The following is a 19,953-nucleotide window of genomic DNA, read 5'->3' as shown; positions in this document are numbered from 1 at the left end:
TAATCCCCAATTGACAACAGCCAGGAATGTTATAGCCAAATTCAAGAACTATCAGACCAAAAAAAATATTATAAGCTGCTAAGAAGTCATTCAGGTACCATGGAACTACAGTGAGGATAACACAGGATCTGGCTGCAACTATACTGAAGGACCGAAAGGCATTGAATATGATATTTTGGAAAGCAAGGGAACTAGGTCTATAATCAAGAATAAACTACCCAGCAAAACTGACTATATTCTTACAGTGGAAAGTATGGTCTTTTAATAAAATAGAAAAATTCCAAGCATTTGTAAAGAAAAGGCCAGACCTGAACAGAAAATTTGATGTGCAAACCCAGAACTCAAGAGAATCATCAAAAGGTAATTAAGAAAGAGGGAAAAAAGAAAAACAAAACAAAACAAAACAAAAAAACAACCTTTTTTTAAAGATACCCAATAAGTTAAAATGATATATATATATCCCTATAAGAAAAGAGGATATTGGTAACTCTTAAAAACTGTTATCATCACCTGGGTAGCTAGAAGAATTATACCTAGAGGGAACAGTGACAAACTGTATAGGATGAAATCCCAAGACATGAATTAGTATATAGATATATGTGTATGTATGTATATATATATATATATATATATATATATATATATATAAAACCAGTGTTTAAAAAGAGGTTAATACTAAGACAAATGGGAAAAGAAACAAAATGGGGTAAATGTATGTCACAAAGAAGCCCATGGCAGGAGGGGCAGAGAACATCAATACAATGGAAGGGTAAAGAAGTTGGTTATAGGAAATACTCAATTTTTATGTGCATTGAAATTGACTCAAAGAGGGAAGAACAATCACATACATTGGGACAGAGAATTGATTTGTTCCCTATAGGGAAGTAAAAGGGTAACAAACAGACTGGAGGGGAGGGAAACAGTACAAGTGAGAGAGAGGGTGGGGGGTAGTTTTAAAAGACTGTAAAAAATAAGGGGGAATAAGAAGGGAGGGGTATAAAGGGAAGTATAATAAGGGAGGAAATTAGGGGAACTGATTAAAAAACAAAACAATGGTATAGAAGGAAATAGTGAAAGAAGAAATGGCAGGACTAGGAATAGAAATCAAAATGCTGGGAAATACACAGCTAGTAATCATAACTCTGAATTTGAATGGAATGAACTCACCCATAAAACTCAAGCAACTAGCAGAGTACTTTAGAAATCAAAACTCTACAATATGCTCTCTACAAGAAACACACATGAGGAAGGTAGACACACATAGGTTAAAAGTAAGAAGATGGAGCCAAATCTATTGGGCATCAACTGAAAAAAAAAAGAAGGCAGGAATTGCAATCATGATATCAGACAAAGTCAAAGTAAAAATAGATCCAGTCAAAAGAGATAGGGAAGGTAACTACATCCTGATAAAAGGCAGTATAGACAACGAGGAAATATCAGTGCTCAATACGTATGCACCAAATGACATAGCATCCAAATTCTGGAGCTCAGGGATGAAATAGATAGAAAAACTATACTAGTGGGAGACCTGAACCTTCCTCTATCATAACTAGATAAATCAAACCAAAAAATAAATGAGAAAGAAGTAAGAGAAGTAAATGAAAATTTAGAAAAATTAGAGTAAGTAGATATGTGGAGAAAAACAAATAGGGACAAAAAGGAATTCACCTTCTCTTCAGCAGCAAATAGTACATTCACAAAAAATTCACCATGTACTAGGGCACAAAAACATTTCAAACAAGTGCAAAAGAGCAGAAATAAAAAATGCAAACTTCTCAGACCACAATGCAATGAAAATAATAATTAGTAAGGGTACATGGAGAAGGAAATGAATAATTAATTGAAATTAAACCATACAATTCTCAAAATCTCAAAATGGGTATGCAGTGGAGGTTAAGTGACTTGTCCAGGGTCACACACCTATGAAGTATCAGAGGTCATATTTGAACCCAGGACCTCCTGTGTCTGGACCTGGTTCTCAATCCACTAAGCCACCCAACTGCCCCCACCAAGTATATTGTGACTTGAAAAGTCCAGCACTTTTCTGGGATTATCACAGATGACAGGGAAAGTTTAGCAGTTGACTCCTAATTAGTAAAAATAGCTATCATAGTCTTCTTCTTAGTAGTGTCTTGTGTTAGTCACTTGGTCCCCTGATTGTAGATCAATATGCACTGTTTTGTTGACAATGATTGATCTCTATATCTGAATAACAAAGGATTTTTAAATATTTCACAATGTGAGAAGAAGCCTCAAAGACAATCTAGTCCAAAACCCATACCTTACTCAGAATTCCCTCTGTTATATCTCTAAGAAATGGTTATCTAGTATTTATTTGAAGACTTTTAGAAGGTATAACCTGAAAACTCACAAAGCACTCCATGGTACATTGAGAATGCTTCAATTTTCAAGAAATATTTCCTTAGGTCAAGGCAAAATCTGCCTCTTGGTAACTTTCACCCATTCCTCCTAGGTGAACCTCTGAAACCATGAAGAATAAATCTATTAGGTCTACCATTTGACAGCCTTCAGATAGTTAATGCCATGTAGTCTTAAATTATTTGAAATACTTATCCTCAAATACCACAGTCATATTTTTACATCTTTTTCACATTTGAAGTATGCATTGTTATTCCAGATTCAACTCATCATTCAAAGCAGAACTAGAGAGTATAAAAATAAATTGACACAGTAAAACCTTACCAGAGAATGAATCAAATGACTATATAACATTGGGTTTTTATTTTCCCATTGTATTGGATTCAGATGTCTTTTGTATTTGTAGCATTAACTGAGTAGGAATTATTAGGATGATACTACTCAGGATCTCATTACCATTGTTCCCAACTTAGCTCTGTGTATTATATTGCATATTTATTTAATCATTAATCATCTTGAGGACCTTGGATGAAATTTCCAAGGTGAACTTAAGGAATGACAAAGATAAGTGTCATAGAGTGTTATAGAGGCTGGCACTAGAGAAAAAGCCCCAGATTGAAGGGTATATGAAATTGGTCACCTCGACAGGAGAGGGGCCCCAGGAGTAAATTTCCTGAGAAGAGAAGACTGACTGGAGAGTAGTGAGGGTCTCTCAGTCTTGAGACATGGAAGAGAGAAGGTGGATAAAGACTTTCTCCTGTGGGTTACCCATTTTCCTCCTGATCACTGGAAATCCTTCCCCCCAACACTTCCCAATTGAAGGGACTTTCTGAAGAGAAACCTGAGCAGACTTTACCTCAGCTCCTGTTGCCCAGGGGTGAGTCAACCTGACTTTCTCTCAGGGGGCTCAGGCTGCCAAGGCCTGTGTTCTCCCCAAATTTGAGGAGGGATGAAAAGGGTTTAAATAGTCAGGGACCCCCTTCCCCCACTTTCCTTTTCCCATTCTTCCTTGCCCATTATTCCTTTTGTATTTCCTTGATTGAGTTAACATTAAAGTTATCTGTTCCCCAAGGTGAGTGTGAGTGAATGAGTCAAGGGGAGACCTTTTTGGTTTTGAGTAGTGGAGGGGGGACAAGAGGGTTAGAGAAAATTGGGGAGAGCAGCTTTAGTTAAGGAGGGAAGGTAGAAGGGGAAAAAATCTCCAAACCCTCTCCTCTCTCTGAGCCAACCTGTTACATCTGCTGTCTCCCCTGAACCCCACTTTTGAGGAAGGGGGGTTTATCCTCTCTTTCTCTATATATATATCTCAGGGTACAAGCCTCCCCTTTAGGGGTACTTCCCTTCCTTCTTTCTTTATTTTTTTAAACAGTTGGCACCCCAGATTTAAAAGGACTCCCTTTATTTAAAAAAAGAAAAGCTTTAGTGACTAACTGTCACCAATTGCCATCAACTGTCAGTTGTGAAGTTGTTGTCAGTTACAACTCCTGAGGCAAGCAGCCTTTGTCACTGACTCTGACTAGCAGTTTCCACACAGGATCAAAAACATCTTGATTCTTTGTGGAGGGGGGAGAACAAGTCAGTTAGCAACTGCCACTCTGGTCACTTATAATACTGAGGGAGAGAGGCTGTACTAGAGTTGTCAGCTTTTAGGATCTAGCCATCTTGGATCCTATCTAGCTAGGAGCAAAGCTTGTGGGGACTACAACCATTTTCTAACTGTTAACTCCTGGCAGTTAGAGCCTAGAAAAGATCTAATGGCAAACATGTTACAACTAATACTATGATCAACTGTGCTAGGAATAATTGCCATTTATTGGGGCTACTGTATCATTTATAATACAGTGGCAGGGATGATAGACAATGTTCTGGGTACATTAACCAATATGACTATGGGATGAACACAGTTGCCAATGAATTATCTAGATGTGAATTACCTCTAGCAAATCATACTCCAACTCTATGTTGTGTTCGTGGCAGTGACTAACATCTTAAAGAATATCAAAGCTGCTGCCAACCTGATCTTTCCAAAGAAAACTGTACATGCTCTGGTCATTGATAAAAGATTAGAGACATTGTTTGGTCAGATCTCTATTATAACTGAGATGTACCAGGATTACATGCAGAGAAAACAAAGCATGGGTAAGGGAACCAATGACAAGACTGGGGATATGACAGGACAGATTAATAAGGACAATGTAGTTACTAACTCATACTAATACTGAGACACCATTAGGTGCAGTAGTAGGGGGAAATGACCTTGCCAATAACAACATGGCACCAATTAATGCATCTGCTAACAATCTTGCAAATGCATCAAAGTCTCAAAAGATTATGAGTGGATAGGTTAGAATTCTCAATTTTGTAGGAAACATTCAAACCAATGAAATCAGGCAGCTAGGCAGAGCAGTGAACAGTATTCAGCCTGGATTCAGGAAACCTTGATCCTTTAAATCTTACCTCAGTCATCTGTATGTGATGTGACCCTGGGCAAATCACTTATCCCCTGTCTCTTCCTTTTCTTCAACTGTAAACATTGGCATAATAACAGTACTTAACTCCCAGATTTACTGAGGCTCAAAGAAGAGAATATTTGTGAAGTACTTAGAACAGTGCCTGGTCCATAGTAGGTGTTTAACAAACTCTTGTTTCATTCCATCAAAATCTATTTGAATACTTTGTTCATCATGCAGTTAATATTTTATTAGGCTTATATGTCCCTGAATGCTAAGGTTAATGCCCAATGTAGTATAGCACAGTTTAACAATCTTTTATCATACAAAGAATATGTGGGAAAAGTATGCATTACAGTATACTTTCCTTTGAAATGCATGGAAGGAAGCAAAGAGAAATGAATGACCTATTTTATTTTCTTGGAAGCATTGCTTTATCGGAAGTTAAAGTCTATTTGATCAGTAGTTAAGTGGTAAATGGTACTGGTAAGTGATCTGTTCCTTGAAGGGGATAAAGCTCACTTTAGCTGTTTAGCTTATATATGCAGAAGGTATCACAAGATATATTTGACCTCATATTCAACAACCAGAAAAATGAGTTCTTGCAGTCTACTCAAATCATAAAGAAACTCCACTAGGCAGGGAACTCCTCTGAATGGCTCCAATAAATATCAGAGTCAATTCTGCTTCTTTGACATAATGGAATTGCCAAGGATGAAAACATCATAGAACACACATTGCACACATGTTCTGTCATCTTTGATTTATGAGGACCACAGGCATCACACACAACTGCTCTGAGTCAGATTATTTAGATTCTCTGATGAATCTGAGATTCCATTAGCACATACATTCCCTAAAATAAAGCTGTTCCCACTGCTTCTAACCCTTGGTGTCTTCTACCCTTTCTGTCTATATCTTCCTATATATTCTTGAAAGAAATTTCAGCTCTATGCTCTGGAGACTTTTTCACATTGTTCTAAAATCTGAAGGGCACTAATGAATGGGTTTGGGTTTCTGTTGTCTACCCTTTCCCTTTCCATTTCTGGTTTTAAATGCTCTTGGCCTCTCTTTTTTTTAAATATAGGCAAGTAACCATTGCTTTCCCAGTTTTTTATTTTAATTTTAATTTTTTTTTCAAATCATATTATTCCATATTATATATCTAGGCAATTCCTTGTGAGAATGGTATAATCAAAAATATGATCCTAAAAAAACCTTTAAAATGATACTATTAGTTCCAAAGCAGAAAAATCATAAGAGAGAGACAAATGAGGTTAACTGACTAGCCCAGGGTCATATAATTAGGAAACATCTGAGGTCAAATTTGAACCCAGAATTTCTCATCTCCACTCCTGGCTCTCTATCTACTGAGCCACCTAAGTGCCCTGAAACATCTGTTTTTTATAGAAGTAAGCTCTTTGAGATCACTGAAAGCAATTCACAAATTACCAAATGAAATATATTCTAATTTCCTCAATCATCGTAGAATTAAGGTATTGTTCACATACAGAGCAACTCCAAAATTATACATGTACCTAGGTCTATATGTATGCACGTCTGTATGTATTTATATAGGTACATGAACACATATATTTGATAGAGCACATACCTATTACATTTAGGAGGCTATAGGAAGCTACATGACACAGTGGATAAAGTGCTAGGCCTGGAGTCAGGAAGACAGGAGTTCAAGTCCAGCCTCAGACATTTACTAGCTGCCAAGCAATCAAGTTACTTCAGGTTGTTTGCCTCAGTTTCCTCCTCTATAAAATGGATTGGAGAATGAAATGGCAAACCACTCTAGTAACTTTGTCAAGGAAAATCCAAATGGGGTCACCAAGAGTCAACCACAACTAAAACAAGTGAACAACAATGAGAAAATTCTTAGAGGTGAAGAGAAAATATATTCCAGGAATAAGAGACAGCTCCTATAAAGACAGAGACATTCATTACTTTTGGTTTTGTAATGTAACATGCCAATCTAATTTGGGTTTCTATGGATTTCATTGAGCATTTTTTTCTATTTTCCTTACGGTTAATATTCTACAATATTAAAATTGAATAGCGTTATTTATTGGGATGTTGCCTTGAGAAATGGCTTATTAAAGAAATGGTAACTAATCATCTAGAAATAGATCCAATGATTACAAAGAGTAATCTGGACTTTATCTTCATGCAGATAACTTCTAAATCTTTATATCCAGATCTAGTCTCTCTCCTACAAAATATCTCACAACATGAACTGACCTTTTGGCATTTAAACTGATTGTCTTGAAGGAATAGGAAATTCAGCTTGTCCAAAACAAAACATATAGTAGAAAGTGTGGAACTTTTTCTTCATTAAAGGAGGCAGACATAGGTTCCAGGAACAAGGAGAAGGCATTATTCATGTAATTTGTCTTTATTTGATCCCATTGGAAAACCATATTTGTTACTTGGTACCATGGCTTAAAAAAAACAGCTGGAGAGTATCAAGAGGGGTGTAATGAGGATGGTGAAAGGCCTGAGTCCTTATTTTGTAAGAATTCATTGAAGGCTCTGAGTATGTTTAGCTTGGAAGAGAGAAGATCCATAGGGGACGTTATGGCTTTCTTCAAGTATGTGTAGTATTTTCAAGTGGAGGTGAAATTATATTTCTTCTATAAGGTCACAAAAGGCAAAACTGAGAATGATGGGTAGAAACTTCAAAAGAGAAAATTTAGGCTTGAGGACAAGAAATTTTCTTAACAATTAGAGCTCTTTAGAAGTGGAACAGACTTCCATCATTAGTGGGTTCCTTTGGCTTGGAGGTCTTCAAGAAGAGGTCAGAAAGCACTTGTCAGGTAGTAGGAGTTCCTTTGATGTATATCAGCACTGTTAGTTTTAAGCATAAACTAGGTGAACAGAATGCCTGGGAAGAAGTAGGCGTAATCATCCTATATATTAAATTGTATTATTGAGCATAAAGAAAATTAAGAGAATAAATAAGCACTACTGATTGATATATTGGAACTAATCCAAAAATAATGTGATGTGTAACACATTTGTGGTAGAGCTCCTTTCACTTTGAAGGGGTAGTCTGAGGGTGTGCTCTCCTCTTTATTCATTCAAATCATGCTTGATCTCTATAATTTTGTTATATTCACTTAGGATTCAATGTATTTCTGTTTGTTCTTTTCACTGATATTATAATCACTATATATATTGTTTTATTGTTTCTGCTTAACTTTGCATCAGTTCCTATAGATTTGTATATGATTCTTCATATTTATCAAATTCATCACTTCTTATAACACATTAATAGTCCATTACAATCATGTACCATGATCTGTTTAGACATCAATCAAAGGACATTGAATATGTTTTTAATTCTTTTCTATTACAAAAAAAAGTATTGCTAAATATTTTGGTAAATATGGGGACTCTCTTCTAGAATCAATGACTTCCTTCAGGTATGTGCTGAGAAATAGAAATAGAAAAAGCATATGAACATTTTAATCTATTTGCATAATTCCAGGCTGCTTTCAGAATGGTTGTGTCCTCCAACAAAATATTATTGTGTCTATCATCATCTTACCAACCATCCATGATTAATTATTGCTATTTTTGACATTTCATCAGTTTTTAAAATTAAACCTCAATGTTCTTTCAATTTTTCTTATATTGTTAATGATTCAGAGCATTCTTTCATATGGTTGCTAAAACATTTTAATTCTTCTCCTGAGAACTTTTTGTTCTAAATTCTTTCACCACTCAACTATTGCTGAATGGCTGTTATATACACACATACATAATACATATATGTGTGTGTGTGTGTGTGTTACTAAACACCTAAGAAATTTGATAAAATACTTTAATCCCTATTTGGCTATTTTTCTTATTCTCAGTATCTTAATTTTGTCTTGCTGAAGCATTTCAGTTTTATGTAATCAAATTATCTCTTTTAGAATTGTGACTACCCATTAATTGGTAAAGAATATATCCTCAATTCATAGCTGTGAGAAATATGAGATCTGCTTCTCTTCTGATTCTCTTCTGATATTTTATAGAAATATTTTTAATATTAAGATCATATATTCTTTTAGAATTCATTGTGGAATAATGGTGTAAATTGTGGGCATACGCTTAATTTCTGCTAGATTAAATTTCTAGTTCTCTTATCTGTTTTTATGAAATAAGGAGTTTTTTTCCCCTACATAATTTATATTTTCTACTTTATCCTACTATGGATTACTGACTTCCATTGTTTATTACTCTCCCTTGTCTAGTTTGTTCCATTGTTCTCTCTCTATTCTTGTAAACCAATACTAAGAAGTTTTGATGAGTATTGACTTACAGTGTAATTTAAAGTCTGGGGAATCTATTCCTTTCCCACCATGCCTTACCTTTTCCCTCAATTCACCATCTACCTTGATATTCTAGATCTTTTGTTTTTATTTTCCCAAATACATTTTATTATTATTTTATCATGGCCCTTTCTAATTAGAAAAATCTCTCTCTCTGGAGTGATCTCTTTCCTTGTTTGATATACACATTTAGCAGTTACATCATAAAGAGATGCCAGCTTCCAACCTATATTTGAATCCTGTCTCTGCAATTTTCTGCCAGTGTGAAAGTGGAAATCACTTTTAACCTCTACTTATATGATTAAACCTCAGTTTTCTTCCTCTGAAAAAAATTGTTTATGCTTATAATGATATGGTGCTAATTTATTCCATAGTCATTTTAAATTCCATGTGTGAAATTCTGAACTCAGAACACTTATTATTTGGGTGACCTTTGGCAAATTCTTTAAGTCCCTTGAGTTGAATGAGATGCTGCCCAACTACCTTTCCACTTTGTTTCTGTGATTCTATACTGCTCTAAAATTTAACATTATGTACATATATATTTAAATATACATACATATGTACATATACATATACACACATAGAGAGATAATTCAACAACAAAATAAAGGTATTCCATCTTCTCTACTGCAAATATACATGATGTTTAATTCTATTTTTCCCTATTGCCATTCTTTCCTTTTCTTCCTATTCCACTCCCCTCCACCCACCACATTAAATGTTGAGAGGGTTAACTAAAGCATTCCAAAAGTGTCATTGAATATAAAAAGGGAAATGTCAGCCATTGCACCATGCATCTTTTCATCCCCATGTAAATTCATTCCATTCAAAATGCATCTTTTAATATTTTAATTAGGACACTGTGTTATATGAAAGAAACATCTGATTTCCAAAATTCAAATGAGAGGATGCCATAAAACAAAGATGAGGATTCGGAAAGGTAATGTGTGTAGTTGAAAATGCCAGCTTTGAAGACTAAAGGATGTGGGGGAGGATCAAGGAAATAACCTGATTTGGAAGTGAAAATTGAACAGGCAATTCTCAAATGTAGAAATTTTAAAATCTTAATGGTAATTTAAAAGTACTCTCACACCATTCAGGAACTATACAGGGATAATAAGCTCAATCAATAAAATAAACAGCATTATTGAGCATAACTGTGAGCCTTAAAGAGAGGAAGTATTCTATCAAATCAAAGGTTGGCCCTGGCGTTAGGAAGTTCTTGGTTCATGTTCTGCCTGTGACATCATTAGCTGTGTGACCAATTACAAGTCATTTAATCTCTCAATGAACCAAGTAACTCTCTTAGGTGTAACCATTAATTAGTTGTCCTTGATACTTGAAGAGGACCAAAATGACATCACTATGTTGGAGTGAGAGCACACTAAGTCCAGTTAAGGAGGATCATACCAATATGAGCATGGAATGTTCTCTCACAGATCAGGCATTTTAGTGACTGAGATGTCTCTAAATTTCAGGTTTCTTTTGAGATACTAAAATTCTTCTTAGTTAATAGAACACAAATCCTTCTCTGATGAGGATACCATATGCTTGTCAATTCTGTGTCAGTATCTCCCATGTCTAACAATTAATACCAAAGTTCTTCAGAGAGACCTTTTGAGTGTCCTTGTATTGCTTCTTCTGCCCTCTGTGTGAACCCTTGCATTGGGTGACTTCTCCATAAACTAGTCTTTAAGGCAAATGTGTGTTTAGCATTCAAAAATCATGGTCAGCCCATCAGTTGTGCTCTCTGCCATGGAGACTGAATGCTTGGACAAGAACAAGAACAGGACAGAACAAGAAAGGACCTCAGTGTCCAGTATCTTTTCTTGCTAGGAGATATTCAGAATCTTCCTAAGCCAATTCAAATGGAAGCAATTCAATTTCCTGGCATGTTATAGGTATCCTCTCCAGGTTTCTCAGACATACAACAATGAAGTCAGTACAATAGCTCTATAAATTTACCGTTTGGTAGACAGCCTAATACTTCCTATTTCCCATATTTTCCTTCACAGCCCTCTAAATATTTAACCTTACTTAATTTTGCAATTGTCCAGGCAACTTTCTAAATAGTAACAAGTTGGTTTCTGTACTACATCAGTAGAAGGATTTTGCACATTGGGGATTTCCTAAACAGATTCAGGTGTAGGTAGGTCTGGATCAAAAAAAGAAAAAGAAAGAAGAAAGAAGGACGAAGAAGAAGAAAGAGGGAAGAAGGAAGAAGAAGAAGAAGAAGGAAAAAGAACAAGAAGAAGAACAAGAAGAAGAACAAGAACAAGAAGAACAAGAAGAACAAGAACAAGAAGAACAAGAAAAGAATATAATGCCTGGAGAAGTTAATATAATCAGCCTTTTTGCCCTGGAGAAGTACTGTCTTGATTAGGGAGTAAAGGAGTGCTTAATCTACTCACTACATCTGGATGACCCCAATTCAGACCATATTTCACATTTCACTTGACCATCCACACAAGTGAGCTTTCCATCTGATGCCACATTCATGTCCACTTTCTCCATCCCTCACACTGCTTTTAACCTTTTTTCCCCTCATCTAAGTATGCCATTTGAAACTATCATCATTCCTGGAAAGAGTATGTAAACTTCTTTCCTTTTTTTTTTGTAAATTTATTTAGTTAAATAATTTAGAATATTTTCCATGGTTATATAATTCATATTCATTCCCTCCCCTTTTCCTTCCCCCCTCCCATAGCCAATGAGCAATTCCACTGGGTTTTACATGTACCACTGATTAGGACCTATTGCCATATTATTAATATTTGTAACCGAGTGATCATTTAGAGTCTACATCCCCAATCGTATCTCCATTGAACTATGTGATAAAGAAAAATTCTCTGTTTCTTCTCCCACAGTTCTTTCTCTGGTTGTGGATAGCATTTTTTCTCATAAGTTCCTCAGAATTGTCCTGGGTCATTTCATTACTAATAATAGAGAAGTCTGCTATGTTCTATTGTACCCGTCTCTGTGTACAACATTCCCCTGGTTCTGCTCCTTTCATACTGCATCAGTTCCTGGAGATCATTTCAATTCACATGGAATTCCTCCAGTTCATTATTCCTTTTAGCATAATAATATTCTATCACCATCAGATACCACAGTTTGTTCAGCCATTCACCAATCAAAGGACACCCCCTTATTTACCAAATTTTTATCAGTACAAAGAACATGGCTACAAATATTTTTGTACAGTTTTTTTTTTCTTATTATCTCTTTGGGGTATAAACCCATCAGTGTTATGGCTGGATCAAATTATAAGCCTCTTTCCTATTGACTCATTTCATTATCCTATGGCTTCCCAGAGTAAAACTGCATTTCCAGGCCACATGACCTTGTTTGTGTTAATTTTCTTTTTTAACTCTTCCCATTGGTTCTAAGGCAAGAAGAATGGGAAGAGCTAGGCAATGGGGATTAAATGACTTTCCCAAGGTAATAGCTATCTATTATTAGGTAAAGATAGGAAATGTTTGAGGCCAGATATGAACCCATTGAGCTGTCTAGTTGCCTCTGGTGTTACTTTTCCTATAAATTCTTCAAGGACAGGCACTATTTTACTTTTCTGTTTATCATTCCACTATGAATTTAGCACAATGTCTGTCAGAGAGTAAGCTCTTTATTTTTTCATTTGTTCAGTGATGTACTCTCACAATTATAACTATCTAAAAGAATGTCATTCAGAATTGCTAATTCTTTCAATGATGTAGAGCTACATTATTCTAAATTCAATTCAAATTCCATATATAAGGAAGTTCTGGACATGGAAAACATATTTTTTGCATGATCATTGGCAAATTCTTTAAGTCACTTGAGCTTCAATTTCTTTATCTATAAAATGAAGAGAGTTAGACTGACTCTGATACCGAAGGTTATTATGGAGAAAGTGTGCTTTTACATCTTTAATGTCTACATCAATTTTTTCTATATTTCAACAATGAGCCAACTAGGAATTGTTGCCACAGCTCTATATGTGAAGACTGATGAAGAGAAATATTTAACCAAAGAATTATTGCTGTATGGTGAGTAGAAATGTAGTAGCCATCAGCAGAGAGAATAAAATACATAATTCCATACCAAAATAACACACAACTTTAACCCCTGGGGCATACGTCTGGATCTCCAGGAAACCAAAAGAAAACATAGTCTAGAAAGGAACAAATGTAGATCATTTGGGACTGATTCTTTAAGAAAATATGTTGAGCAGACTTCAAGAAAAATGTTTGCCCTCTGACTCTGTAGTGTTGGCAATGATACATCACAAGGCAAACTTAGTGGGAATATAGTGTGAAGAAAACCTCTGCCCAGTTTAACCAACATACTTTTATCTTTTTATCATCATTAGGGACTTCTGCATTAGGAAGGATAGTACAAGGGAGGATTTTTAAATGCCAGTATAGAATCCACTAACATAGATAATATTACTTCCAAAAGCAGTGACTTGCATGGCAAACAAATCACTTGATGATTGAAATGACTAGGTCTCTAAGAACCTACCATATTGAGAGAGGAAAGACAAAATATAATAAATGCCTCTCTATCCAGATTTTATCACATGTAGAACTAAGTAACTTATGGAACTAGTCTGCTTGGGTGAGTTATGGACTAGCTCCTTCTGAGAAATAAATTAAAATTCCTAATGCAATAGAACAGCCCTGAAAAAAAAAATATCCTTGTTGTTAGGAAACATGAAATGATAGAAGTAGTTTTAAAGCAAACAGACAGTTTTCTTACTTCCCTCTATTTATTTTAGAATCTACAGGCTTTAGTAATCTGGTTCAAGGCTTTGTATAATGTCAGTTCATGAAAAAAGCTGCCAAAAGTCCATATACCATTAGTACAGTGCTTGCTGAATGATAGCTTAGTTCAGAGAAAACACAAAAATTGCCCCCAGTGAGCACCATTAATATTCATTTTCATGGTTCTTGGTGCCTTTTTAGATTCAAAAGATGTTCATAGTCTTGTAGTTAACTAGCAACCATAACATATCACTATAAGAGAACTGATGTAAAAAGAAGACAGGTTTTTGTTCAAAAGAGAAGCTTGGGATCATTAAATGAATTTTGTAATCTCATAAAGGAAATCTAATCCCCATCCCCTCAGTTCATTCCTGGACCCAGCATGGAATGAGGCACCAACCTTCATTCTTTTCTCTCAAGTGAGTCACTCATCCAATCTGAACTCATGCCCAAAGGTTGGTGGGTAGTGTTAGAGAAACATAGTAAGAAGACACAGAAAGATGAAATAGATATACCAGACAATTTACAACTTTGAACTTCAGGCTTTACTGCCTTTTGTCTTACTAAGGAACAGGCACATAACTATTTATGGATCCACAGAGCTGCTTCTTCTACAAGGCCTTTCCATCTTTCACTACATAGGACTATATTTCCACTGGCTGCTCTTCTGGCAACCAAAATGGTAACCAACATTCCCTCAGTAAGGGACAGAGCTGATAAAAGTAAAACTCAAGTTTGTTTTCCTCCAGTTCACTATTCCAAATATGAAATGGTAACACAAAGCTTTCTCCCTCCAGTTTACTGCACTACATGGCAGTTGACAGCCTCTTCTAGTCCACTCCCTGACAATTCTTAGACAAATTCTGAGCTCTCATCCACTAAGAGATTTAGTTTTGACCAACACAACTGATGAAAATTGGGGCCTCCATTGGGAAAGAGTTCACGATAAAATACCAAAGTCCTCATTTCTATAAGTCAAGTCACAATTAAGCAAAATACAAGTATACCAATATCACCAAAGAGTCCTAGATTTTAGTTTCTCAGATATCACCCCTAAATTAATATAATATATAAGTTCATATCAGTCATATGCAAATAAGATATTAAGAAAAATGATACTATGAGCTCCTTTTCCAGGAGTCTTTTTCTAAGATTTCTCTCACAAATATCCTTAATTTTTCCCTATTAATATGTTTACAACACAAATGTACACTATAGACACAGAAACAGAAACACATACACATTATAGAGTAAAATAAAAGAATTCTTTTTGAAAAGTACAAGTGTGAAGTTTGTTTTAGGCATTCAAGCTCACTTTCTTGAGTCTAATTCCAGATCATGGAAAAGGCATGTTAAAATTTGGTTGAGTGGTTCCCAGAAAACCAAGGTCACTAAAATATTTTTCTACTTATATAATGTTAATGTTAAGAGTTGAAGAAAGAATCACCTTTTCCTAAATGGAATAAACATTATTTCATAGATTCTAGTTTGTTTCTTCCTTTGAATTCACATCTAGAATCTTTTTCATGAGATAACCTATGTAAAATGCTTTGTAAAACCTAAACATATACAAATATTATTATTTTATTATTTAACAAGATTATAATTATAATAATAAAATTACTTCTAATTTATATAAAGCTTACTATATGCCAGGCACTGCACTAAGGGTTATACAATTATTATCTCATTTGATTCTCGCAACAAACCTTGGAGGTATATACTCTTAATATCCATTTTTAAGACAAAGAACATGGGGCAAACAGATGTTAAGTGAAAGTCCAAAGTCAAACAGCTAATAAGTATTTGGGGGTGGAATTTGAACTCAGGTCTTGAAGACTCCAGCTGCCACCTCGGTTCCTCATTGAAAAATAATCGGGTATCTTTCAGCATGTGGAGCTTACTCTGGGTTATAAAAGAGTCTTCTAATGGAGCTCAAACTCAAAGAGTAGCCCAAGAGTTGAACTCACTAAAAATCCTCTGAGAACCATCTTAGTTAAGTTAGGAGTAGGCTGATCAGCAGAAGTTTGGGCATAAAGTAGTATTTATATAAGGCAATATATAGGCATATAAGTTTATGCAAAAATCTCCCTATATAAAACTTATGCAAAATATATACAAGGTAATTTAGGAGTGGAATGGCATATTTGGGACCACAGCTGAGCTGTGGAGGGGCATGATTAGAGGGATATAAGTACATCAACAATCTTAGATCTTTTTAGAATTTGAGGTAAGTAGAAGTGATGCTGAGGAAGGAATATTGAAATAGAAGTTTTCTATAATTACCAAAAAAAAGTCAGCTGTTCCAAACATAACAAAAATAAATTGGTGAGATTTAAATCAGAGTAACTGGTATGTTTTATGCCTGACATATTGTGCAATATGAACTAGAATTAGAGATATCCTGTTGGAGAAAAAGAGGTCTTTTTACTTTTCTGTTTTTCTCTCTTTCCTTTCCCTATTCCATATTTCAGTCACGTCACATTCCTTTCAAAGTTTCTTAGTGAACTGCAGGCCACTTTCAGTTCCCTATTACAAGACACAAACTTTGTGATAGAAGTTTCTGTGCTTTGGGCCTGAGCCTTCCTTTCTTAGGAGTAGGCACATAAGACAAAGAGAGACAAATCCTAATCTTCAGAGTTGTCTCATTTACCATTTCTATCTAAGTTCAACTTCTGAACTCATGAAAACAACAAAAAATGATAATGTTAAGAAGGATGATGTTGATTTTGAAAATGACAAGGTATTCCGTAGTCAGTAATGTCCATATTCAAGCCCTGATACTGATAAAGACTACCTGTGTGGCCACAGGCAAGATATAAACTTATCACTGTCCCCAAACATGTCTCCAAGAGTATATATTAAAGACAAATTGTTGGTAAATATTCATGAAAGATTTTTTTCACACTGGGAAGTCTTGCAACATTGATGAAATCACAGACCAAAACCCTCATACTCATATACACCCAAATAAGCAAAATTAAAATAATAATTTTATAGCAATTTTGGTTTTAAAAGTATTTTATATGCATTATGTCACTTAAAGCACAACTGAAGAACAATTTATTCCTATTATTTCTAGAATATACTTTTTATGAGCTTTGGGGTTTCGAGACTTGCTAATTTATACCAATTTTTAACATTACTGTGTTTATGCTAAGAAAGGGTTATTTTGTTGACAGATTTTTAAAGTAATGATGTGTTTTGGTGACATAGATATAACAATTCTTAAGAGTGATTTCTCTGATTATAATGTCAAGCCAGGCACCATTTTCCTCCTGCAAATATGAAGCATCCATTAAAAAAATACCTAGTGGCACATCTATAACCCACATACCCCTTACCAGTTAAAGGATGAATGCATCTCCTTTAGGCAATCTGATCCTATAGGTTTGATTTAGAAGTACAAAAGCAGTGCCATATTCCTGGATACACAACTCTTTGAACTTCTCTAGCTTTACAACATTCTAGGGCTATGAAATATTAAAGTTTTGCTGTAAATAAATAGCTAAGGACATTTCGATCTAAAAATACTTACTTCCTTTTTAAGCAAATTACAAACCATGTGCTGAAATATAAAAATATAAATGGAACATTACAGCAAATAACTTATAGTTTTCACTTATTCTGGACCCATAGTTATAACCAGGGCAGGTCAAAGGGGATTTTGTAACAAGGTACAGAAATTTTGTGGAGATGCTAGACATTTCATGTGTTTCAGCAGAATCAATCAACAATATTTTGTGAAGATTAACTAGGAGCCAAACAAACTGCTAAGGGAAAAATTACAAATAATGAGGCAGCTCCTGATCTCTGTGTGTTTAATTTGATAGAGAAGAAATTATATACACATCATAGTATGTACAAAATAGGTATACACAAATATCTATGAGGTATGTAGCAAATAATTTTATAGAAGAGAAGCAGTTGTAGCTGAATATATGTAAAGGAAACTGGGAATTCTAACAGGTAGAAATGTGGAGAGGGTACCTTCCAAGCTTGAGAAACAACCTGAGCAAAGGCATAGATACAGAAGATGGAATATTGTGTATGAGGAAAGGCAAAAAAAGTCAATTTTATTAGGCAATCGAGTTCAGGAAGGGGAATATTATATAATAGGAAGGTTTGAAGCCACGTTATGAAGCCTTTTAAATGGCAAACAGAGTTGTTTATATTTAATCCTACATGTAATGGAAGTCACTGAAGCTTACTAGGCAGGAAAGTGATGCTGCTTTACCTGTGCTTCAGGAATATAATTTTAGCATAGAAATATCTGCAAGAGGTGGGGAGAGGCAGATGGAAGTTAGAAGAATAAAAGTGGGGACTTATCTGAGCTCTCCGAAATTCCCCTCCAAACAATGTTAAAATAATGCCTCAAAACAAATTCAAAAACATAAGAAACTGAAAAAAAGAACAGGGTATAAACATTTTAGCCAAGATAACTTAGAAGATCAGTAGGAAGGTCTTTCTCACAGGATGTACCACAAACCCCATCCCAATAGGTCAGCAGTAAGCCTTGGAGGCAATTGAATCGGTGGTAGTGGCTTTCAGAGTTCTCAACCCATAGATGGTTAGAGTCAGACAACTGGTCAGAAGGGAATTATAGGGGAGGACTTTGCTTACTCTGGGAGCAAGACTGTTGCATTGCCCATAAAAGGTCCATGATCACAGTCCAAGTTTGAAAAGGAATACTAGGAGAATCTGGGGATCTATTCAAAATTCCATGTCAGAAAAAAGTACTTGGAATTCTTCAGAGACCAAAGAAAAGACCAGGAAAGCAGGGAGCACACCTCTTATTGGATCATTTACCCTTGGAAGAATGAAAAACCTACAGAACTTTAGAACTACCTCTGAAATAAAAATATAGAAAACTTGAAGCTTGGGACAATGTCTCTTACACCCCAGAGAGAGAGAAGAAATAATCTGGGGGAAATGAACAAATGGTTATTAAAAAGTTGATCATAGAAAATGATTGTGACATCAGAGAAGATCAAAACACTAACTCAGAAGATGACAACAATATCAAAACAGCTACATGTAATGTCTCAAAGAAAAATGTGAATAGACCTCAAGCTCAAAAATACTTCCTAGAATAGCACAAAAATGAAATAAGAAAGGTAGAGAAAAATTGGGGAAAAACTGAGTGATGCAAGAAATACAAAGAAAGAGAGTAAATGATTTGGTAAAGGAAACAGAAAAAGTACTATAGAAAATAATATGATATATTTAGTGTTTTCCTTGACCTCTAGTGAAAATATGGGCATTATCAGTTATTGTTTCTTCTCATTTCATGACCACTCCCATTGTCTTTATTGATCATACTTTGCTTTGATAACGATAACATCCTTTATTCTCATTCATCTTTCTTTTATCCCTTATTACTTGTGCATTACAGGCTACTCAGACCCAATATGTTTCTTTCCATTGGGATTTTGGTTATGAATATTTTTTTATTCTTTGGAGATAGTAGTACTTATAGTCACAGGTTGAAATGGTGGCAAAGCTCCTCAGTGTGATTTCAGTGCCACAAATAGAGGAAGTGGGATTTACTGTTACTGAGGAAATCAAATTACTAAAAATAACCTAAAGTGGTTTTAAACTCTCATCTTCATACTCTGTCTTTGACATGTAACCAAGAAAAAGTTAATCTGAGGGAAATAAAAATAAAAGAGTAGATATTCACATTAATATAAAAAACAAATTTTGTGAAGCTTCAGAATTGGAGAATCAAATTTAAGAGATTGTTCTAAACTGTATTAAGTCCTGTTACCGGCAAATTTTAGGAGAATTATTTAGGAACTTTTACAATAATTTGGATCCAGAGAAGATGAGATCCCTTTAGAGCTGTCCTATTCCAAGATGAAACCTATTCCAGAATGATGAAGAGAAAATATTCAGGAACCACACCACTAAATGAGATTTAAAGGACAGATGTATATTTATACTGTATTATTAAAATTAAATGAGGCTTGGTGTTACTCAATATTGATGATTATTATATTATTTTGGGCTTTTTGTCTCATTGTAGTTATGTTTAAGTTGTCTTAA

This window comes from Monodelphis domestica, chromosome 6 (assembly GCF_027887165.1).
Source record: "Monodelphis domestica isolate mMonDom1 chromosome 6, mMonDom1.pri, whole genome shotgun sequence".
Classification (NCBI taxonomy): Eukaryota; Metazoa; Chordata; class Mammalia; order Didelphimorphia; family Didelphidae; genus Monodelphis; species Monodelphis domestica.
This window is presented reverse-complemented; position numbering follows the sequence as displayed.